This window comes from Ixodes scapularis, unplaced genomic scaffold (assembly GCF_016920785.2).
Source record: "Ixodes scapularis isolate PalLabHiFi unplaced genomic scaffold, ASM1692078v2 PGA_scaffold6__148_contigs__length_123643588, whole genome shotgun sequence".
In the NCBI taxonomy this organism is placed as follows: domain Eukaryota; kingdom Metazoa; phylum Arthropoda; class Arachnida; order Ixodida; family Ixodidae; genus Ixodes; species Ixodes scapularis.
The window spans coordinates 106,975,593-106,993,582 of NW_024609881.1; the positions used below are offsets into that span (position 1 = coordinate 106,975,593).

General features: G+C 50.3%; 1 pseudogene; it reads left to right on the forward strand.

Annotated features, from left to right (window-relative positions):
- The first annotated feature begins 576 nt into the window (after positions 1-576).
- The window catches only part of LOC115326507, a 31,243-nt pseudogene continuing 13,829 nt past the window's right edge, over positions 577-17,990 (forward strand).

Consider the following 17,990-nt stretch of genomic DNA (forward strand, 5'->3'; position numbering starts at 1 on the left):
CCCCTCCCATGGCCGCGCCCTACCTTGAATGTTTGCTGTATAAATGCTAATACGTCTAACAGCCGAAAGTTAATTACGTACGAACTATGAACAAGTACCTGTGCACCAATACCTGAATTTCTTATAGTTTTATTTCTTGCCTTGAAGCTAAGATAACACTCAGAGCCGTTCAATGGTATTTACCTTACATTTGCAACGATTGCAAATAAATGGGATAAATCATACGGGAAATAGTTTGCCTACTTTGTTTGAAATTATGCTTATCAAGTTGTGAGCGCGTTGTACCAAAAGTAAACACTAGAAATGGCAGTAAAGTCAACATCTTCAAGTCAGTTTGACTGTCTTCTTCATGTAGGAAGCTGATAAAACCAGCAAAGCAATCTTTGTTTTTTGTGCTATACTCTGAAAATAATTTAAAAAAGCGCCTAATATTTTTATATAAAAATAACGCATCGTATAGCTGGGCGCATCATAAGAGAAATAAATGTGCAAAGTGATTTCAAACATAATATTAGCGTAGAAATACACTTTCTGATATCCAGTATTAAATTATTTACAGATTATCAAGTGGGCACAATGAATATTCTGATTGTTTGCATTGTGATAGCCAACGTAGTAATATCCCAAGGTAATGTGGAGGAAGAGAAAAGAACCAATTATGAAATTCAAGAACGATCACTTCTAATATTTGACCGTAAGTTATATTTCTATGAAAATATACAAAATTGGACAATGTAATAGACGTTTGCACACCGACCTTGGACGCCCTCGACGCAATATTGAAATCACGAGGCATCTTAATTGTCTTCTCTAATTTAGATAAATGTGAACTTAAACTACCATTCCAAAAGTTTCACCTGCCAGCGAGTGCTTCCCATGGAGAAACTAAAGTTAGTGATTAATCGATTATGTATGACCAACCTCATGGGAAACGTTACTCATATGTAACGGTCAAATCTACCTCACAAGTTTTACGGCAATGTAATACGCAGCTTCGTCAGAAGTACGTTTACAGTCGTAGGGTTCGCCTATCTTGAAAAGCAGTAATTGTGTACATATTATCGCACCCTTAAAATATTAAAAATAATACGTTGATCGGATATTTACAATGATCCTTTATTTGACGATTATCCTGAATTGGCGATTACTTCTGTGCATATTGAGATATCCCTTTCTTAAAAACTCGTACGTTTTACAACTAGATCATGAGTGCAGATACCTCGGCCACACAATGGGAAACGGAGAAGTAAAAACTCTGTCAAATCCCTGTGTCAAATGGACTTGCCTTGCCAATCAGACTCAGCTGCTAGTTCAGGGGTGAGTTGACGTAACGTTCGTACCGAGCATGCCAAATGAACCTAAAACGTTATTACTAAATCTTAAAAATTATATCACTGCGTTACGATCGTCGCAGAACACGTGTTGTGAAGTACGAGGTATACATTTTGCTCACCGCGCTTCATTTATTATATTTACTATCAATTTCTACCCTCGCGAACGTGCAGTTACGAGGTGGATTAATATTGTGATAATATGAAGGGAATAACGACCCCCATTAAAAAGTCTGGAAAACCAAATACAACCTATTTACTTGGGATCCTGGAGAAAAGCCTTTTACAAGTAAACGTGAAATCTCCTGACTGCGGCCCATTGAAGCGCTTAATTGCACAAAAAAAAGAACATGAAGAATTTCCAAGAATTTAATTTTACGGCTTTTTTTGTTTACTAAACGAAGTTCCCTAATAACACTCTATAGCATTTCTGTAGTTAGAAGCCCATTTGGATAATAATATTTTTATTTTTTTTATTTTATGAATAGCCTGTTATTCAAAATTAAAATTAACGCATCATACAATTGAGTACGACTGTTCCAGAATCAGCCAATTATACCAGATAGCGAATCTCTGCTCCTTGATTGCACACTGCCCGACAAAGTTAGCGCGAACACGACATCGATGCTTCTTTACAAAAGAGAATGGATAACTGGGCGGGTTTGAACGTGATTATATTGCTACAGCACAACTGCACATGGATAAAACGAGGAACCGGAGAGCACGAACGTTCTTTACATATAATTTATAGGAAAAAGGAATAAGTGAAACAAGCTTTTTTTAATCGGCTCTTGCTGTGTTTTAGTTAATGTTTCATTCTTCTTGTTTACGTTTTCTGTATTTTTAGTTCTGTATATTTTCCTCTTATTTCTTCATGCACGCATGTTGAAATTCGTCTCTATCTTGGTTATTTTCCTTGTTTTCTTTCTCTTTTCACCTCTGATTCCCCGAATCAAAAACGTTTGCTTCAATTGCAGTGTTTCAACATTTAAAAAAAAAGAAGAATCTCCCCGAGTGATATTTGTATAATGTAAAGTATCTGTTGTTATCAAGATTTATCTTAACATTTTACTCGAACAAGGCAATAAAAAGCACGAAGTCTGTTAACTACGCTAGTTTTAATTGCAAATATTCAATTATAAAAACAAGAAAACCGGGAAAAGCCGTCAATTCCTTGTTCGTGCTAACACTGGCGCTACCTACATTGTCTGGCAAAGAAAAAGTCATTAACCGTCTGTGTTCATCGGACGTCTTTTGAGTTTTCGGCAGATTTGTCTTTCTCTTATGCCATCGCATGAGTGCAGCGGTGGATATTAGAGCGACGTTTCACGCATGAATAAGTAGAAAATATTTAATTCTCCACACGAAATGTCCTTGGCCTGTAAGTCGCGTCGTTACGTTTAATGTTTACAGAATTACGCGCTTTGACGGTTGCCCCACAGCTGTAAACTCGCGTAGGAGTTGTTTCCTTTTACGTAATGTGCGATCACTTATCTACAAACCACTTGTTATAAACAACTGTCTTTTATCAAGAACGAAACTACCACCCATTACCTTATTATCACTAACCTTTTAATAACAGTAGAATGTAACGTTTCCACTTTTGCAAGGTCGACGGACAAAGACCATAGAATAACGAGTAGGCCAAAGCATGTCTTCATATTTAATGTTTTCTGCCATGTTATCAGGTGCTGAGACCGTGCCCTATGGAGCTGCGTCTTGGGGTCCCAGGTTCAAGTTGCAGCCGGAGGTCTGCCACCTTATGAAAGTCACGTGGTTATCTGACGGTCTTCTATTGAAAGAGAAAGTGCAAAAAGTCTGAATAAAACATTTAAAGATATCGAGTACTCTTCTTTATTTTCTTGTTGTGGCAATTGGGGCATTTTAAATCTGAATCCAATCAAAGTTCAAATTCTATAGTAAGAAAACCTGAGATTTTCAACATATAAAGTCTCATGCTTTTCATATGGAATTAGTTCACCAGCTTGTCTGCATATTCCCGCAAATTTCAACATGGGATTGCTCTAATATCATGCTTAACTGGCATAGCATTAAATGTTACTACCATGTTCACCAAAAAACGGTGATATAGCTTCACAAAAACTTTGTTCGCAGATGGACGAAATCTTTATGAAGCGTTCGCTGGATGGCATTAGCTGTGCAGTGCGGTTTAGGGTACAATTTCATACAAAGATTCAAGGGTGGGGTCCCGGCGCAGATCCAAGCTGCCACCACATTTCAAGTTGGCGCGGTCATTGAGGCTCCCTAGGCAGATCACAGCCCCGTTGACTTTGGTGTTTAATTTTCTGCCACCACTAGCTTCGTCTGCCGCTCCCGCCGGGAGCAGCAGTCAGAATTTGAGCTCCGTGATTCTTTTTGCTGAAGTTTTGAGAACCATAGTACTTGACCGTTTTTGTCAAGCGTGAAAACAAAATTGTGATAAGTAAAAACTTGGGAATGGCTCCATTAAAGTATTTCTCTGCGACATCAGTTACTGTGATCACTTATACATGCCTTGCAAGTGACGTCACGCTAGGAAAGAACGGGGCCGCGTGTAGCGTTGCAAGTGTGCTGAACGAACAGAGCGCTGCCGCGGCGGGCAGAATAAGAATAGGGCAGCCATTCCCATTCACTGACTTTGTTCTACTTCCTCTTCTTCGTTCCCGCCGCTATATACGGTGGTCACGCGCAAACATAAAGTCTACATCACTACATCACTTCCCCCGAGAAGCAAAGAAATGAACAGAGCGAAACGCTTTTCAGGAGCAGACGTAGTCCCTGAGTCTTGTAGGAGGGTACCTTTTACGGACCGGTCGTGGTGTTCCTGATAGATCAGGGCCAGGGGCTTCAACGAATCGCTGGTTTCTTTCGTCCTCCTCCACGTCGAGCTGTTGTTCAACTTCCGGAGTCGGACGTCGTCCTTCACTGGATCTTTGAACTTCGTTGGGTTGCAGGTCTCGTCTCTCCCCCACGTCGATGTGTTTATCTCTCCCCCACGTCGATGTTGTTCAGATTCCTGGTGAGGGTGAGTATGACGCGTATTCGTGGCGTTTTCGTCCTCAGCATCATCCGCATTGATCAATTCATTATGTGCTCTGAGCTTCGCACTCGTGGGGAGAAGTTTGCAAAAACTTGAGTTTCTTGTGATCATTTTCGGATCTCTCTGAGCAGTTACCTGTGTCCCTATGATTTCGATCACTTTGCATGGCAGTGGGTCATAAGGAGGAGTGAGCTTGTTCGACGGCGGCTGGCTATACAGTACCCGATCTCCGACTTCGAGGTTGTGGGGTCTCGCATGCATGTGTTCATCTGCGTAAATCTTGTGTTTCTTTCGATTTTCGTAATCGTTGTGTTGCCATGCCTGTGGCGCGTCGTTTGTGTCTGCGGAATCGGGAAGGACGTAGCCCATAGGTCTTCCAAAAAGTAGTTCGAAGGGTGTTTTCCCTGTCGTTGAGTGAGGTGTCGCCCTATAGGCCATTAGAAATTTGCTCAATTCGGAAGTCCACGTAGAGTTTCCAACGTTGTCTTCTGTAGAAACCGTTTTAGTGTGCGCATGAATCGTTCGACCTCACCGTTCGCTTGCGGCCAGCAAGGCGTGATGCGCTGATGGCGAAATCCTAGTGAGTCAGCGAAGTTTCTGAAGTCAAGGCTTTGGAATGGAGGCCCGTTATCTGTTTTGACGACAGTAGGATTCCCGAAAGCACTGAAGATCCTCATAAGGTTGGTGATGACAGTTGGGGCTGCTAACGATGATAATACCGCCACGAGGGGGTAGCGTGACGTATCATCCATTAGGACCGTTATGTATTTGCCATTAGGGAAAGACCCCGCGAAGTCAAGTGAGAGCGCCTCCCAAGGTTGATTTGGCTTCGATGGAATAGCGACGGGGTTAGAGTGTTGATGTTGGATGGTTGCCTGACACGCCATACAGTTTTTAAGTAATTTGTACCATGCTGTCTAGGTGGGGAAACCATACTTTTCGCTTCATGAGCGCTTTCGTTTTGAAGATGCCCTGGTGCCCGATGTGAGCGATGCATATCGCCTGTTGCTGGAGAGCAGCCGGTAGAACGAGGCAATTTCTTTTCAGTAGTAGGCCGCTGTCCGTCAGGGAGAGCTCGTGCTGTACGGATATAAACTCTCTGAGTGCTGGGTCGTTCCACCTGGCAGGATTGCTGAGGGCAGCGATCACCTTTTGTATATGAGGGTCGTCTAGAGTGGCGGCAGCTACTTCTGCACGAGTCATGGCTTTGGGAATGTTGTGGTGGGCAATGAAGTTGACATATGAATTAGTGGTATGAGCCAGGCGGGCATCAGCAGGAGAGTTCGGCATGGGGTGGCGAGACAGGTAATCCGAGGGGTTGTTGATTCCACACTTGTGCTCCACTCTGAAGTTGTATTCTTGGATTCTCAAAACGAGGCGTTCAATTCGTGCAGACGGACATGCCCGTGGGTTGGTGAGGAGACAAGGGGTTTGTGGTCTGTGCGAATGAGAAAGTTGTTACCGTAAAGATACAGATAAAAATGCTCTGTCCCCCAGACAACTGCAAGCAATTCACGTTCAATCTGAGAGTAACGTGCTTCAGTGGGGGTCAAAGCCCAATAGCATATGCGACAGTCTCGGTGTTGTTGCCTTACTTCGGTGCTAGGATTGCACCAAGGCCAACAGGCGACGCGTCGACCGTGAGAATTATTTCTTGGGGATCTCAGAGAGCTTTTCTTTCAGCGTATCTAAAGCACCTTGCTCTTCTGGTCCCCACATCCACTTAGTGTTCTTTTTTGTGAGAAGCCGAAGAGGGTATGTTATATCAGCAAGGTTAGGTATGAAGCGTCCGCTGCAATTTACTGTATCAAGCAGACTTCGAACTGCATGAGCGTTGGCAGGGGCCGGCATTTTTTTTAGTGCTGCAATCTTCTGGGGGTTTGTTCTGATTCCAGAATCAGAGAAAATGTGACCGAAAAAACAGAGTTCTTTTTGTGCGAAGAGACTTTTTTTGGATTAACTGTGAGGCCGTTCTCTGTCAACCTTTCGAGAGTTGCCTGGAGAGCCTGATCATGCTCATCCTTTGTCTTTCCAAACACAAGTATATCATCACTGATGTTGAGGACGTGAGGTATGCCGCTGAGTACTTGACGGAAAGTTTCCTGGAAAACCTCGGCAGCTGCATTAATTCCAAACATAAGTCGATTGTAGTGGTACAGTTTGTTGTGTGTTGCAAATGTTGTTATTTTTCTTGATTCATCATCAAGTTCTAGTTGGTAGTACCCATCCTTTAGATCACGCTTGGTGAAGAGTGTTGATCCGTTCAATGGCTGTGATCACGTCGTCGATAGTAGGGCAGACGTGCCTCTCGCGAAGAATAGCCCTATTCGCACATTTCATGTCGACGCATAGGCGAATGTCCTCTGGATTGTGCGGCTTTGGCACAATTATGACTGGAGATACCCATGGAGTAGGTCCGGTTGCTTCTTCGATGATATCAAGGGCCAAGAACTGGCTTATCTTTTCTTCTACTTTGCTTCGGACTGCAAAAGGGATTCTGCGATGGGGCTGAGCAACCGGGGCAATGGCTTTGTGAATGTGGACGTGTACTTGGAGGTTTTTTTAGTTTGCCTACACCCGCACAGAACTCAGGAAAAGCAGCGAGTGGGGTCTCGAGCAAGTTTGGAGGCACTTCTCTATTTCAGCGCGCATCTTTTTGTGAGTGTCCTGGCATGGCGTAAGTAATTTGGATGAAGCCCAGTCTATTTGCAGCAGCGAAGCTCAGCAGTGATTTCACGGTTCCCTTTATTATGAATAAGTCCTCTGTTGTGTCGCTGCCCCTGAACTTCAGCGTGACATTGAGCTTTCCTATGATTGGTAGCGGAGCATCCGATCCATACCCGTAAATACGTGTGCCTGCCTGTTAGAGTTTTGTGAGTGCTCCAAGCTTGTTAAGGGTTATGGGATTCTAGTTTACCCCAAAGTCCTCAGTGAGGCAAATACCCACTCCGTAACTCGTCGGATGCAATAAAGTAGGTTTCGACTTACCTTGCTGATCGCTGTGAGGCAACACCCACTCCGTAGTTCGCTGCTATGGCGGCTACGGCCGGGTCCGTCCGTTGACTGCCGTTAGGCTCCGGTGGACGGGAGACCACACCAAACACAGGGATACCGTAGAAACGTGTTTATTGGGCTTACGCCACACGCTTTGCGCCCGTAGGCGGAACAAAAGAGAAATGAGGTTGGCGCTGCCTTAATTGACAGGATCACCAGGAGAAAGGTCCGCGCTGCCGGAACTGGCAGGATCACGGAAAAGGGGGAGCAGTAAAATAACGATGAATACTCCGTCGAGCGTAGCCCCCCCTAACCAAGAGCCCCGGCCACAGGTGGGTGGCCGGCTTATGTAGCCTGCGGGAAATAGACGCGCCCGGGGAGGCCGGTAGAAGGTCACTCGAAAACGGGACGCGTCCATAATCACTCCCAAGGGTGTGCCGATGGCGCGTTCACCCAAAAAGGGCAAGGGAGAACCGGCCCCTTCGGGGAATTCGGCCTCGTGGTTCCTTGTATCCGGGAGGCCGACGCCATTGGTGACGACGACTCCCACGGCCTGCTTGAAGCTAGGCCTAGATAGGGATAGAGGGAACCCAATGGTTCCCACACTCCCCCCTTCTTAAGGCTTAGGTAGGACTTGAATAAAACAAAACGTCCTACCGGCTCTTAAAAACAAAAAGAACTAAAAAAAACGACCGCGTCCGGTGCCTACCCCCACATGCCGGGGTTCACAAATACGGTCTGCTGCGACGTTCCCGGCGTTCGCTCACCGTCGTGGAGGTGGTTCGTGGAGCCCTTTGGACGGGAACAGCCGGCCCCTGGACAGAGTGTTGTCCGTCGCCGCGCGGGTCCCGATGGCGCGCGTAGCCGGCGGGCCGCTGGTTCGGTCCCCTGGTCCGCTGGCGTCGCGGGGCTGCTCGAGGAATCGCCAGCACCCGTGGACCAAGAACGCCGTCAAAAACCCCGGAGTCAGGAAACAGGCTGACGCAGCCCCCGAACGGCCCGAAGCACCGTCCTGGCTGGAGATCCTCTTCGTGGATGTTACAGTGGAGTCCTACTGCGGCAGAATGACATCACGGTCTCACCGCTTGTGACAACTGCTCTCGCCGTGCCCCTACGATGACGTAGTGACACACGTGAGCCTGGGCGACAGTAACTGACCAATGGGCGTTACGCATACCCTTTCCCTCAGATGCCGTATGTAGGGGAATCCCCGTACGGGATGACCCGGGAGCGAACGTTGAGGTGGCCTTGTATTTAGGTCACGGCTTGCCAACAATGGTGGCTGACGCGTTCGCGAAGGCAGCTGGTGCATTCTTTGCCCTTGCACTTCTCTTAGTGTGACATTTCGCCACTTATCGGGACTGCCTTTGCGAAACTCCGGATATTAGTTTCTCCGAGTTCGCAGATTGTAGCGGGGCGCCTCGTTTTTGGCGTCGTCTCGCGTTTCGCGTGCATTCTTGCGCAAGAGTGGCTTTGGGTTTTGCTCCTCGTTTTCCCTTCTGTGGTAGGGTTTGAGATCGCAAATATGCACTGGCCCTCCGACTTTTCGTGACTCTTGGTCAGTCAGCTTGTACACGAGCGGTGAAAGTATTTCTCGCACTTCGTACGGGCCCAGCCACTTTGGTGCCAGCGAAGCAGAAAAGCCTTTGCTGGCATCGCTCAAAACGTGATTTCGTCTGAGCACGAGATCGCCTACTTTGTAGCGGAGATCTCGGCGAGAGCGATCGTACTGAGCCTTTTGTTTAGCTCGCGCTACCCCGAGATTGTGACGGGCCTCCGAGAAGGCTTCCGTCATCCGAGTTTGTAGCGAGCGCGCGTGTTCAGTCTGTGTCGACTGCGCGTCGTTTGCCCCGGCGTTCGCCCTTAGGACACGGTCCATGGGATTCGCCAACTCTCTTCCGAATGTGAGGAAGGCGGGGGTGAAGCCTGTCGAACGATTGACAGTGGAACGGAGAGCAAACCCAATTTCAGGAATGTATGCGTCCCAGTCGCGGTGCTTTTCGGCAAATGCTGCCAGCATGGGTTTGATGTTTCTGTTACATCGCTCCGTGATGTTCGCTTGTGGGTGGTAGGGTGTGGTGGTTTTGTGCTTGATGCCCAGGGCTTTGCAAGCGTCCACAAATACCTTCCCGACGAAGTAGCTTGCTCGATCTGTTAGGAGAGCTTCCGGGAACCCGCATCGGGTGAATACCTCCATGAGCTTCTCCATGATCGCTCGGGCTGTCAGCTTTCGTAGTGGGAAAAGTTCTACCCATTTGCTGAAGTGATCCGTGACAACCAACAAATATTGGTGTCCTTTGGGGCTCCTCGGCAAAGGGCCGACCACGTCGCAAGCCGCCAAAGACCATGGTTCTTGGCTCTGGGTCGGCTGCATTAGGCCCGGAGGTTTGCCGCCTCTTGGTTTGAAGCTTTGGCAAGTGTGGCACGTGCGGGCGTAGCGGAATACGTCCCTTTTCATGCCCGGCCAGGTTGCGATGTGACATAACTTTGTGTAAGTCTTGGAGCCGCTCGCATGTCCGGCCAAGTGCGAGTCGTGATAGTAACGCATTACTGCGCACCTCAGACTTTTTGGCACTACCACCTTGAACACATTATCTGTGTCCTTCTCAGATGGGATATACTTCAGCAGGAGCCCATCGGCGTTCAGCAGAAATTGATCCAGCGTGTCAGTACCAGTACCAGATACATCCCGACACTCGGCGTTTACTGCAATACCAGCAGTCGTACGCCCGGCGGACGCACCGCCCGACTCCACGGAGTCCGACTCACTCGAGAGTCCGTCGATCACCTTTCGACAAAACGGATCATTCTGCTGAGCTTTCAGTAGCTCTTCTTTGCTGAACACGATCCCCACTGCGCTCACTGCGTCTACGTGGTTCACGCTCTCGTCCGAGGAGGTCAGTGGTGCTGCCTCCTTTTGGGAGTGAATTTCGGCTTCGCCGGGCATTGCGTGTGCCGTTGGCTCGGCCAGGCTCCCCGCGGAAAGATTTGCGCAGTCTGCGGGGGCTCGCGACAGTGCGTCGGCCACAACGTTTGTGCTGCCTTTCCGGTACCGCACGACATAGTCGTATTTTTGCAGTAGCAAAGCCCATCTCGCCAACCGCCCTGCGGGTTCGCGAAGTCTTGACAGCCATATTAGGCTCTGGTGATCCGTTTCGATCGTGAATGTGGTCCCGTCGACATAAATGTCGAAGCGCTTTAAGGCAAATACAATAGCCAAGCACTCTTGTTCGCAGGTGCTGTAGTTCACCTCTGCCGGCACGAGCGAGCGGCTAGCGAAAGCCACGGGACGAAGCACACCTTCGTGCTCTTGGAGCAGGACCGCTCCCAAGCCCAGTTTGCTCGCGTCCGTTTGGATCACGAAAGGCTTGTTCAAGTCGGGAAGCTTTAGTTCCGCGGTGTCCGCGAGTGCTTTCGAAGTACAGCGGAAAGCTGCCTCCTGCTCGGGACCCCAACTCCAGCTCACGGCTTTTCTGAGTAGCCGCGTTAGTGGCGCTTGGAGGGGGGCGCAGTTCGGGATGAATTGGCGATAAAAATTCACCATTCCCAAATAGCGACGGAGTGAGCTTACGTCCGTTGGTGCGGGGAACTCCCGGATAGCTTCTAGCTTCTCGGCGTTTGGCGCAATGCGTCCGCAATCGAGTGTGAAGCCGAGCAAGTTGATTCGGGTTTCGGCTATTTGAGCCTTTTCCGGGTTCAGCGTGATTCCCGCGGCTTTTAGCCGGTCGAACACATCCTTCAGGTCTCTGAGATGATCTTCGAAGGTGTTCGAGTAGACGACAATGTCGTCGAGATAGGCCATTGCATGTTTCCATTTGGCTTCTCCCAGTATGCGGTCGATCAACCGCTGGAACGTCATGGGCGCTCCGCACAGACCGAAGGGCATTCGCGTGAATTCGAAAAGCCCGCGGTGACAAACAAAGGCCGTTTTCGCCTCGTCACCCCTCTCCATTTGAACTTGGAGGTAGCCTCGGCTGGCGTCTAAGGTTGTAAAATACCGTGCGCTGCCGAGGTTGGACAGGATCGAGTCAATGCTTGGTAGCGGATATGCGTCTTTCCGCGTGACGTCATTTAGACGGCGATAGTCGATGCACAGACGTGAAGTGCCGTCCTTCTTTGGGACCAACACGACGGGGAATCCCCAGGGACTGTTTGACCGCCGGACAACTCCGGTGTCGATCATTTCATCCAGTGCAACGTCAATGGCTTTTCGTTTAGCCAAACTAACGGGTCGTGCGTTTTGCCTCCGAGGGAGCGCATCGCCCGTGTCGATCCGGTGTCGCACTACATTGGTGCACCCGGGTCGATCTGTGAACATCTTGTCATAATGTCGTAACAATGCCGACAGACGGGCTTTTTCTTGCCCTGACACGCTGCATGACTCAGTCAGCAGGGGGTGCGTTATCTCCGACGCTACGGCGCTCGCTTGCAACTGCGTCGGAGAGGGTTCACCTTGGGAGGCTGTTGCCTCGTTTCGGCTGCTGCTGCCTGCCCCATTAACCAGCGGTTTTTCTGGGGTTGGGGGTTCGCAGAAAGGTTTCAGAGGAGAGAAAGTGCCCTCTCGGTAGCCACCGCTACTCACGTCGATCACGATCCCTGTTTTGGCGAGAAAATCTCTGCCCAGGATGATCGGAACGGAAAGACTGGGGAGATGAACGAAGCGTTGCCGTCTTGCTCGATTCTCCCATCTCGCAACCAACCGGACGGTACCGCTTGAATGTGCGGTGCCGCACGCGAGTCGAAAGGTCGTGCTTCCCTCCCTCATTCGGACAGAGTTTTGCCGGAGGTGGGTCAACACTTCGTCACCGAAAAGCGATGCGCTTGCGCCCGTGTCGAGCAGCGCCTTGAACGTCCGACCAACGATCGTCAACGCTATGAATGGCGTTGGCGTGCCTGTCGGAAAGCCTATTCTGTAGGCGGACGGCAAAAGAGTATCTTGCTCCGTGCCGTTTTGAGCCACCGGGTTGGTTATCGGTGGCTTTGCTCGTTTCCCGACTGTTGGAAACCGGGGTTCTGCCGTTCTGGGCATTGTCGAACCAGGTGGTCGGCGCTGTTGCAGCGAAAGCAGCGTGGTTGCGCAACCCTTCTCGAGTCGCGTCGCACGTTCTGCTGCGCGCCGGGCCTTTCGTCCTGTGCATTTGGACGCATTGGCCGCGTTTGCTCCCGGGGCGTCGGTAACTCTTGTCTGTTCCGATCTCGCCTTTGCCACTGCGGCGCGGGTTCTGCTGTTCGCCTCTCGTAAGAGTATGGGTCGAGCGCACGATCTGAGATGTCGTACGTGTTTCGACCCGGTCCGTCGGCGTAGTGGGCGGCTTCGTGCCTCCTGTTTCGGGGCGCCGTCTCCCCATTCCATGCGCAGCGCGGCTCAAGTGCCGATGACGCAGGCGGCGGAGGTCGGTACGCTCGGGCGGCTAGAATGTCTCCCTGGATCCGCCGAGCTTCCGAGGCTAGTTCGTTCAGGTCGCGGAAGCGACTGCCTCGGAGGTACGCCGCAAAAGTCGGGTGCGCCTGTCGAATGACGCGCTCTACCCGCTCTGCATGTGGCGCGGAGGGTTCTGCTAGCTCGAAGAGCTCTTGCATCGCCCTTACGAACTCCAACAGTGACTCGTCTGGGTGCTGGGTCCGTTGCTCGAGCTCTCTCCTCATCCTGCGCTCGTAGTCAGCGGGGAGGAATTCCTGGCGAAAAGCCTTTCGGAACTGCTCGATAGTAGGCAGCTGGTTTCCGGTTAGACGGAACCATCGCGCTGCTTGGTCCACCAACGAGATTGGCAGGATTCGTTCCAGTATCTCGTTGTCCGACATTCCCATGGCCTGTTGATAACTTTTCAGGTCCTCGAGGAAGTCCGTGGCGCTCACCCGGTCTCCGTATCCTCGGTATGTCGGGATAGGGATTCTGACCGGTGGCCGCGTGGGCGGCGGGGGCCTCGTCGCTGCTTGCAACGCTCCCGTCAAACTCTCGATAACTCGTGCTGCGTTATCTAGCAGTGGCTGGAACGAGTCTAGCGCATTTTCTCTTTGATGAGATACGCTTTCGGCTGGCGAGCTGTACACTGGCTGTGTGCCGCCGTGTGCCGCCGTGTGTCCTGTTGCGCATAAAGCCGCTGAGCTGGGCCATTGCTCACAGACGGCGGCAGTGTCTTCCGTTTGTGGGGAAGCTGCAGGCCAGTCCGTGGTCAGAAGGTCATCGCAGTACGAGGCTATATTTGCCTGTTGCGTCGCCGCGCTTTGTGCGAGCGCGGGGTTGACCTCGACAAGCGCAGGTGCGCTTCGCTCAGCAGAGTGGGCTGGAGTGTCGCGGAGGGGGATGCCTCGGGCGCATTCCGGACATGTTGGGTCGCCTCCGCTTAGAAGCGAGCTCGGCTCAAAAGACACTGCATTGTGTCCGTGCGTGGCTGACCTGGCCACTAAGCCGTTGGGTGGCGTCGGGTTTCGGGCGTTCGCCTCTCCCTCCGTCCACGAAGTCCAAGGCCGGAAATTGGCCTGGTTCGCTGTCATTGCGAACGTGCTGCTTTGTTTGCAGACACCGGACGGGCCCCACGTTGGGGCGCCAGATATGGGATTCTAGTTTACCCCAAAGTCCTCAGTGAGGCAAATACCCACTCCGTAACTCGTCGGATGCAATAAAGTAGGTTTCGACTTACCTTGCTGATCGCTGTGAGGCAACACCCACTCCGTAGTTCGCTGCTATGGCGGCTACGGCCGGGTCCGTCCGTTGACTGCCGTTAGGCTCCGGTGGACGGGAGACCACACCAAACACAGGGATACCGTAGAAACGTGTTTATTGGGCTTACGCCACACGCTTTGCGCCCGTAGGCGGAACAAAAGAGAAATGAGGTTGGCGCTGCCTTAATTGACAGGATCACCAGGAGAAAGGTCCGCGCTGCCGGAACTGGCAGGATCACGGAAAAGGGGGAGCAGTAAAATAACGATGAATACTCCGTCGAGCGTAGCCCCCCCTAACCAAGAGCCCCGGCCACAGGTGGGTGGCCGGCTTATGTAGCCTGCGGGAAATAGACGCGCCCGGGGAGGCCGGTAGAAGGTCACTCGAAAACGGGACGCGTCCATAATCACTCCCAAGGGTGTGCCGATGGCGCGTTCACCCAAAAAGGGCAAGGGAGAACCGGCCCCTTCGGGGAATTCGGCCTCGTGGTTCCTTGTATCCGGGAGGCCGACGCCATTGGTGACGACGACTCCCACGGCCTGCTTGAAGCTAGGCCTAGATAGGGATAGAGGGAACCCAATGGTTCCCACAGGGTAGAGGTTCCAATGACCGATACTGAAGCACCTGTGTCAATCAGGAATGTTACAGGAGTGTTTTTAACCAGTAGATGGGCCTCTGGGAGGTTTTGGTGAGATATTTGTGATATAGTTCCGACAGCATAAACGCTCTCGTCGGAGTCAGAATCATGAAAAATCTGGAAGATAGGCTTGTGTGCTGATTGGCACACCTTGCCATAGTGTCCTTTTCTGCCACATGCCTTGCAAGAGGCAGATTTGGCGGGGCAGTTTACTTGTCCTCCTCGTGGGGCCAGTGAGCACCACAGTGGAAACACTGGGGAGGCGAGACGTGGGTGCGTTGTGCGCTGCCTCCGTATTTCAGATGGGAAGAGAAGTAGCGAGGTTGTTGGGCATTTCTGGATGTGCCTGCATGGCCGTAGCGAGGCTGTCCAGAGATTGCTTGAACCGTGGCGGTTGTTGACAATCCTTCCATGGCGGTCGTTCCTCGGTTGACATCCTCGAGGAGTCGAGCCTGATTCAAAAGTAATGGAAGGCTAAGGTCTTGCCTTAGGGCTACTTGTCGTAGGCGTGAAGATGTCGTAGCAAATATGATCTGGTTCTTGATTTCCTCGTCGGTGTTCGCGAAACCGCAATTGAGGGCAAGCAGTCGAAGCCAGATCGAGAATTGGCCGACAGATTCGTCCTCGAGTTGCTTTGCCTGACGAAATTGAAAGACCTCGAATGTGGTGTTCATGCGAGGATTGAAGTATGCGTCCAGTTTGTCTTTGAGATATTGGTATGTGTTTCTGGCCGTTACTGAAGGTGTATCAGCATCTGTCGTCGTACTTGATGTGGGACCACCCTGCTGGTCAGGGAGGGTCTCGGAGAGGTCATGGACAGGTTCCCCCGCATAGTGGAGTAGGGGAGAACGCTTGCGTGCGTCATTCTTCACATCGAAAGCGATGAGGAAGTTTTCAAAGCGAGTGATCCACTTTCGCCATTCGGTGCCGATATTACTTGGGTCAGCGGCATCCAAGTCAAAAGGGGGCAGTGAGGTTGGAATCAGGGTCATCGTTAGTGGAGAACAGTAGGCTTGGCTGTGAAGCTAGCGCCTTGTGATATAGTGGCCGCGCGATGCAAGGTCGTGGAGGGTGGACACTTGCCAGAACAGTAGCTGAAGACTGCCTAACACATTCTCGTCGCCAATGTAGCGTTGCAAGTGTGTTGAACAAACAAAGCGCTACCGCGGCGGGCAGAATAAGAATAGAGCAGCCATTCGCATTCACTGGCTTTATTCTACTTCCTCTTCTTCGTCCCCTTCGCTATATTCGGTGGTCACGCGCAAACATAAAATCCACATCACTACACCCCGCACCACACTGGGGCTCGTTTTCACACCGCGCGGATTCACTTACCAAGGCATGGGATGCCGCTAATGCCCGGCAATGCGCTGAAATGCACCATATGTTCAACAAATGTACATAGTTGTGGTACAGTGCTAATCACACTTGTCTATAACGCGCGAGCGTGTGGCTTTCTCCGGGGAGCGCTAGACTGGTGGCATTCGTGGAAACTAAGCTAGTCACGTGGCGCAACATGGAACGGCCCGCTCGAGGGGTGTCCTGCCCACTCTATCAGCTGGCGGCGAACGCGGAAGGCTGCTCGCACTCCTTTTACAAAAACCATTGCTCGTACAATAACTAAAACATGAAGGCGTATCAACGATGTCGTCATGAAAAAAAAAAAATATATCATAAAGCACTTCACTTGTATCGCTTATCAAGCTGATAGAGTGGGCAGGACACCCCTCGAGCGGGCCGTCCCATGTTGCGCCTCGTGACTAGCTTAGTTTCCGCGAATGTCACCAGTCTAGCGCTCCCCGGAGAAAGCCGCACGCTCGGGCGTTATAGACAAGTCTGATTAGCACTGTACATGTGAACTTGTAGAAGCGTACCGAGCGTACGATGACTACGTTTAGCCAGTAGGTGCGGCGTTTTTCGGCATGGGTGTGATTGCAAGCAGAAAGTTTCGATATGCCGCCTACGAAGTTTTGACGCAAAAAGGTGTTGTGTCACCAAAAAAAAAGCCTAATTACATGTCTTAAATTATACGAGCGGCTTTAGGAGTCGCTTGTAGAGAAATTGTTACGATTTTGCAAAATACTGGTAAATAACACAAGTTTACCGTCATCTAAACCAAGGGTCAAGGATAAATCAAATAACGGACTTCACTGTCTTAGGTTCTAGATTATGATGTTACCAAACCGGCTCGCCTACATACTTTCGCTCCTTGCAAAGGGGACCGTCTCGCGGACGGCACAAACCGCGATGTCCCCGCGGCGGCGTCTCGGCGAGCTTGCACACGGGGGCCGCCGCCGACCGATCGCCGTCTTGCCGGGCTCGCGGCGCGACAATCGCCCGTACTCGGCCGGGAGCCCCGAAGGTGCGCTTGATGCGTGGAAACGGGGTGATGTAACGAAAGGCAGAGGCCATCTACACCACCAACGGCCAAAAGCCGATGCACAGGTGTGTGCGAACATAAACAACGGTAGAAAAGTGCCGTTGTTCGCCCAATGAAATGCGTCCCGCAAACTCAGTAATCCGCGGCCGCATCCCTTTCCTGCCGCTCGTACTTTCTCTAACTTGACGGCTACTCTGTCTCGCGTGGCATGCCAACGAAACAATCGGACGATCGTCGGTATATGTACTAATTGCTACAGCCGAGCGCGGCGCAGTTTACCTTTGCTCTCGCTGCGAAGGGCCGTCGAGTCAGCCACCAGCATGGTGGATACCGGCGTTCGACGTCATCATGTGACGCAGGTGCAAGGCATGTATCCCATTGTTACACGGGCACGCTTAACTCCAGTTACGCTAGGCCACAGTTACCACACAGTAGTTGCGGAAAACATTTTCGGTCAATGCAGTCAAAACTATTAGGCGCACGTGCGCTTGAGCATTTTGAACACCCATCAAAGCTGCGGACGCGCACTCTTCACTTCTTCTGAAATAGCAGTCCAAAAGTATAGTGTCGTAACTGTCATGCAGCGTAAGAGCAACTAAAGGTGAGTTAACTGTGGTTAAGAATGCCTGTGTAACACGGGTATTAGATCGAAGTTGGCAAACCGAACCAAAGCAAATAAGCATTGACAGGTACTTGTTTAACTGAATGTTTCATGCATGAAACAAAAAAAAAGTAAACCAATAGTTATATATTTATTTTGAACATATGGCTAATCAACAAAAGGCATGAACAAACTAAATAAACATTTCCCCGATATAACGAATATAAAATATTTTAAAAGGCCACTAACAAAAAATAATCTTTTTTTAATCAACTAAGTTAAAACACGCGTCAAAAAATTAATTTTAGACGAAAAAAATAGAGCAATATTGACGGCTGGAGATTTA